Source organism: Arachis ipaensis, chromosome B02 (assembly GCF_000816755.2).
Source record: "Arachis ipaensis cultivar K30076 chromosome B02, Araip1.1, whole genome shotgun sequence".
NCBI lineage: Eukaryota > Viridiplantae > Streptophyta > Magnoliopsida > Fabales > Fabaceae > Arachis > Arachis ipaensis.
In genome coordinates this window covers 17797748-17803814 of record NC_029786.2, presented here as the reverse complement: position 1 = coordinate 17803814, position 6067 = coordinate 17797748, and the positions used below count along the sequence as shown (strand labels likewise).

Here is a 6067-nt window from a genome sequence, read left to right as displayed (position 1 = left end):
ATTGAAAAAATTACATCAATCAAACTAAAGATTATTTAACTATAAAGAAATTAGTAATTAGTATGGAATTAACAAAAATTTAAACAAATTATATCAATCAAATTGGTATGAAATGAACAACTTAGATCAATCAAAATTATATATTTTATATGATCTGACAATATATAAAATGATATTAAATGATATCAGATAGTAACCCACCATAGCAACAAGAAATGCGGCCTTAAGATTGCCACAGGCTTCACAGCAAGCTCTATTTGTCAAGCTCTAAAGAAGTAGATACTGATATCACAATGTATGGTGAAACTCAAAACATGTTTTTATGGTCTTGTATAGCTTCAATGGGGGATAGATCACAAATCACAGATCATGATAACATAAATTTTTTGTCTTGTCTTGGTACAATTACCGCATGCAAAACTATATATCAGTCAATATTATATGAGTATTGGTTGTAGGATGGTGATGCTTTACGATATTTCTGAAACAAAATGCAAGGGGAGTGAAAGAAATGGTAAAGGACTTGCTCTTTTTAGCACCAGATTTAGTTGTGTTACCCATCTCAACTGCATATCTATCTGGGCGTAAATGGGAGTTCGATGGCAAGAGTTTTCTTGGATCTGTGTCAAAACTGTTTAATTTGTGCATAAAATATATATAATCAAATTTGTCATCCTTTGGAATATCAGCAACATGCCACACCTGTGCAGTCAACATGCTTAGCTAGTTAGCTTGGAGAATTTAAGCTTTCACCATTTAACTTATCAGCAAAATAAAAAGCATAATGTACGAAATCAAACTCACTGACCTCTTTCAATTCTGTACCTGGATGAGGCTCTCCTTCCAAATCACAAGGTTGATATTGCATTGCTCATTCCATTTCCCAGTTATCAAAATTTCAGGCTCCTCTACAGCATTATAAACATACCCATCTACCTCATAGAGACCAGCCCTGCAAGATAATATTGATATTGATTGAGAATGAAGAAACAACATTAGTGGAGGAGTGAATGACAAGTTAAAGTAAAATATAGAAATATGAATAGCACAATACTAAGTTTCTTACCCAAACCATCCACATGGTTGAAAGTAAGTACAATTTTTTTCCCAGTTGTCAAATTTGTCATTATCATTTTTTCAGGTGACTGAATCCATGTCCGTCCAAATATCAGGTTATTAACCTTTGTAGGAGGTGGCACCAAATCTAAGATACACCATCCCTCTTGAGAGTTACACGTATTCTGCAAGCAATCATTCACGAACATAAATCACTTTTGCCACCAAGCAAATTAGCATGTATTTAAAAAAATAATAAGAATAAGTTGATTGCTTAAAACATCAAATTAGAGGTATTATTATATATATCGCATAATCCATATTCATGATAAGTAATGCAATTGGTTGAACAAATGCAACACAAGATCACCTTCTAAGAGGATAAACATCCAGAGAATTTTTCAAGAATTTAGTTTTTAACTTCAAAGTGATATTATATGTGAAATGCTCATTCTCAGCATGCCCAGCACTCATTGGGGGATGATGACTAACCTGAAATTTAAAAGAAAAAAAAACCATCTTTTGAAGATATCTAATATAAAGGGACTAAAAAGAAAGTACCCGTGAGAATAATACAGGCAGTTCTTCCAAATGCTAACATACATAAAAGAAAAATTTGATCTGAAAGTGAGGGGGATAGAGAAAAGATTTGAGGGAAAGTGGAGGCTCCCATGAAAAACACAACTAAAATTAGAAAAGATACCTGTTTTGAAAGAAAAATGATTCCACCATGGTTAACCATTTCATAGGTCTCTCCAAGGATTGGATTAAAAGGCTTCCATGTTCTTTGGTATACATAGTACACAGATACAGCCCATGATGCTGTGATGATTAATGAATTACAAAAGGTAAAGAAATAGTCGTAAAACACATGCATAAGTCATATCAATAAAATGTTTAATCTCAAATGATTTACATTGTTGATTGATCACATGTCAACACTAGTTAAAATGCTACATAGAGGTTCTTGATTTCATTCACCTAAATTTTTAACTATTCCTCCACTATGTTCAAATAAAATAAAATTCTTGTATAGAAGGATTAAAAGGAGAGAAAACACACATGCATACACAAGCCACATGTATGGATCCTCACACTTATCAGCTTTATCAAGCAAGTGGGAGTACTCCCTCAACTAGTCCAAAAACTTTGAAGTTCAATCAAGCAGCATAAAAAGAAAAGAAAAAGAAGCAATTGAATGATGGTAAAAATTGAAGTTTCACAAACCTCGGCCATTTTCTGAAGCATAGTCATAGATTCAAAGATAGTAACTGGTAGCGTTACCAATGATGTCACATCTGTCCCAATGTAATTTTTTATCATTTTGAAGAAACTATCTCTTTCCTCTATAAAGAGAGCCAAGTCAAGGAAAATAGAGAAAAATTATATCCGAACCTACTATGTATGAGGCATGTTCTAAAAAAAAGACAAAAGAAATAAAATAAAACCAAAAAAAGAAATTATAATGGTCAGCACACTAATATGCAATAATAAACAAAATCTGAAAACAACACAACACAAAAATAATATAAGGATTAAATGATGAAGGACTATGAAGATCGTACTGTGGGGTTGAACATTTTTAATGCTTAAGCAGGTCATAAGAAACAACACTATAATGAAAAATGAAAAAATAAATAAATAAAGAAAGAAAGAATCACCTCTGATTTAAATCTTCCTTTTTTAGCTTCCTCTACTGCATCATCTTTTCCTCCCTCGGAATTTATGACTTCTACTCCTTTCAAACTAGAATGATAGGAGAAACACATATAATAAGCTTAAATTGCACTTAAAACCACATCCTTCCAACTACTATTAGGAGTGATGATCATATCGAGCTTCAAGTAATACATAATCGACAAACGCAAGATATGCTCTGCTACCATAATACAATTGATTACGCCTAACTCATCATGGTTATAGAGATTTGAATATAAATCAACAAAAGCAATCATCCAAATCAATAATTGTGATAAGTGTAGTCAATCAAAATCAATTATTCAACTAACGATATATTAGTGGAATTATCCCAAATACAAGTAAACAATACACTTTGACTTGGGCGAGAAGAGTACTTACTTGAGGCATTCCGGTGAGTGCGATCTACTCGATTCCCGCCTACAAAATTCAATTATTTATATTATCCAAATCAATAATAATAATAATAATAATAATTTGAATATTTATGAAATTGTTTAATAATCAATGTGTGAGTATCAGAGGAAATAGAATGTGATATCTACGCTATAAAGTTGAGACCAAATTGGGTGACAGTGATGATCGAGAGAGAGATATCTGAAAACGCGTTGTACCACGGTAACTACGGTGGCATTGACGGCTGAAACTGTAGCGGTAACAGCGGCAAAAACTGCGGTGGCAACAGTGACAGCAACAACAATATAGAGAGAGATCTGAAAATTCGTTGATAAAATAGATGGCTCAGTCCAGAAGCGCTCTACTGCAACGGACACGATAGTCGTAATGGCGCCGGCAAAACGGCAGCGGAAACGGCGGCGAAAATAGCAGTAGAAAATTTAGGGTTTCATGGTGGTCCTCTCCTCCTCTAACCAGTCTCAAATTTCTGTGAAAATAAGAAATGATCTTTTAGGGGGAGAATTTTGTATTTTAATCCTATATTAATGATTAGTGGAGGTTTTTTAAATTGTCATAAATAAAATGTATTGTAGAGGGGTTTAGAAACCTCCACTAAAATACTCTCAAAATTAAATATTAATCTTGTAGTGTTCCATCAGCGTCGCCGCAGGCTATTTTTGGCTGCATGCACAACCAATGTTGATTTGTTTTCTTGTTAATGCATTGATTTATGTTTGAGAATTGGTTTCGTTTTTCATCCTACAGAATAGTGTGTATTGAAAAATAACTCTAATCTAAATTGAATTCTTTTGAATCTTAGAAAAGTTATATCACTAAAATTACAGCTTGAAACCATCTTCTCACAACTCCGTAATTATCCGGATTAATGTGATATGTGACATATAATTGCATCATTTTTGAGTTCTTAGGGTTTGTGTGGCTTATAAATTAGAATTTGAACTTAACCCTCTAATACAATTGATTGATAAAAAAATTGACAATTGGTTGGGTTAGAGGAGATTGAATTGCCTAGGAATAGGAATTCAATCACCTAGGGTTTGCCATAAATTCAATCCTTGCATGATCAATATAGTTGACTTTGAATGGTAATCCAAAAATTTAAACATCTCCAAAGCTTTAACGCTTTTCTCATTCTATTTTCTCAACCATTAACTGTTTGCTTTTCTTAATTTACTGACTTTTATGCTATTTTATATTCAAAACTCTCATTTCAACTTGTCTAATTAGAACAATTAATCAATTTTTGCTTGCTTAGTCCATTAATCCTTGTGAGACTGACACTCACTCACCTGAGTTTATTACTTAGTACGACTCGGTGCACTTGCCGATAAGTTGTGGTTTGAAATTCTACACCATCTTTTAACTCGGATGATGGGTTGCATATGAGAGACTGAGAGTGATTAGTACAGTTACATATGGAAAAGTGTGAGTGATGTGAATGAAGAACCCTAATCTCTTACTGCTGTCATTTATCTCCTAGCTATTGCTCATCCTCTCGTCGTAGCTCATATCCTTGCCACTGCAAGAAATGTCGTTGTTGCTTCAGCGAGTTTCCGATCTAGTTCTCGATTTGGCTTCAATCTTAAGGTTTGTCACTCATCCCCTAACCATATCAAGCGACATCATGTTCCTGGCTTCACTAAGGTTCTGTTATTTTTTTCTGGCTTCGATCTGAAGGCTAGTCACCGCCGCTCATTTCCTTGCCGTCTTTGTTTATCACCTTGCCGCCGCAAGCAATGCCGCTATTGCTACCTTCAGCGAGCCTTTGCGATTTGGTTCCGTCTTCTCTGTCACTTCTAATAGGTAATATACTTCATTTTCTTCTTTTGGTTTTTCCTTCCTCTTCATACTTTTAGATCTAATTCATTCTCTAGTAAGAAGAAACAAAGAATTCTTGTTCTATGGAAGGAAGCTTCATGGAAATGATCGATTGAGCCCTCGAATATGAGTTCACTGAGAACGATCAGAATGAATGTTCTAAATTTAATTACAGTTTTTCCTTCTCTTAAATTCTTAGTTCTTTCTAGATTGTGAAGAGATTTGAAATCTCGTTAGATTTTTTTATTGTAGGACCTCACAGGGTTAGGTTGTGAACTAGTAAAATGAATTGTGGATTTACGTAGAGCATATAATTGTTAAATAATTCTCTCCAAAATCAAAATTCATTTGCCAGATATGCTTGTAAGTTTTTCTATTATTTTGTTCAATTACTTTATTGTTTTTTTTTGTTAGGGGAGGTTATTGTTTACTTTCACTTTTCATTTGGATATAGCTTGATTGAGGGCATTAGTTTTCATGTTTGCTCTAACATTTGTCTTTTTTGTTATTTGGGTTTTAGAATATTGTTCTAGCATTGGATTCTTCTGTTCTGGATATTGATCAGGTTGAGAATCTTATCAAGTTTTGTCCCTCCAAGGAAGAGATAGAGATGTTGAAGGTTTCTACTCTCGTGTGCATTAACTTATCAAAAATTATCTAAACTACAAAGTATAACTTCATGTAATGCATATGATTTGGTATTTCTATGAATTGTATCTTGGCTGCAATATCTTCATTTGCATAACATACTCAATTCCAGGTTAAAAATCTTGAACCATATCACTGTTACTTGCATAGGTGGGCTATCCCATATTTGCTTCATTTAGGCCATATGCATATTTGTGCATCATCTTAACCTTAGTTCATTTTTTTAGGATTTCAAAATTCACACTTCGTGTTTGTTTATGGTTAGGTCTCTTTGATAAGAGAAAAATATGCATGAACAGTTTCAGGTTAAACCCTTTAAGTAAACTAGAAATCTTCCCAATGGAACATAAAAAAAAATAACAAATTACTTCAAAATCAAATGTAAAAAAGGTTTCAAAATTTGCATGACATGATTTTTTGTTTAATATGG

At 33.3% G+C, this 6067-nt stretch overlaps 1 pseudogene; it reads right to left on the bottom strand.

Annotated features, from left to right (window-relative positions):
- On the bottom strand, positions 421 to 4640 carry LOC107626945 (annotated as a pseudogene).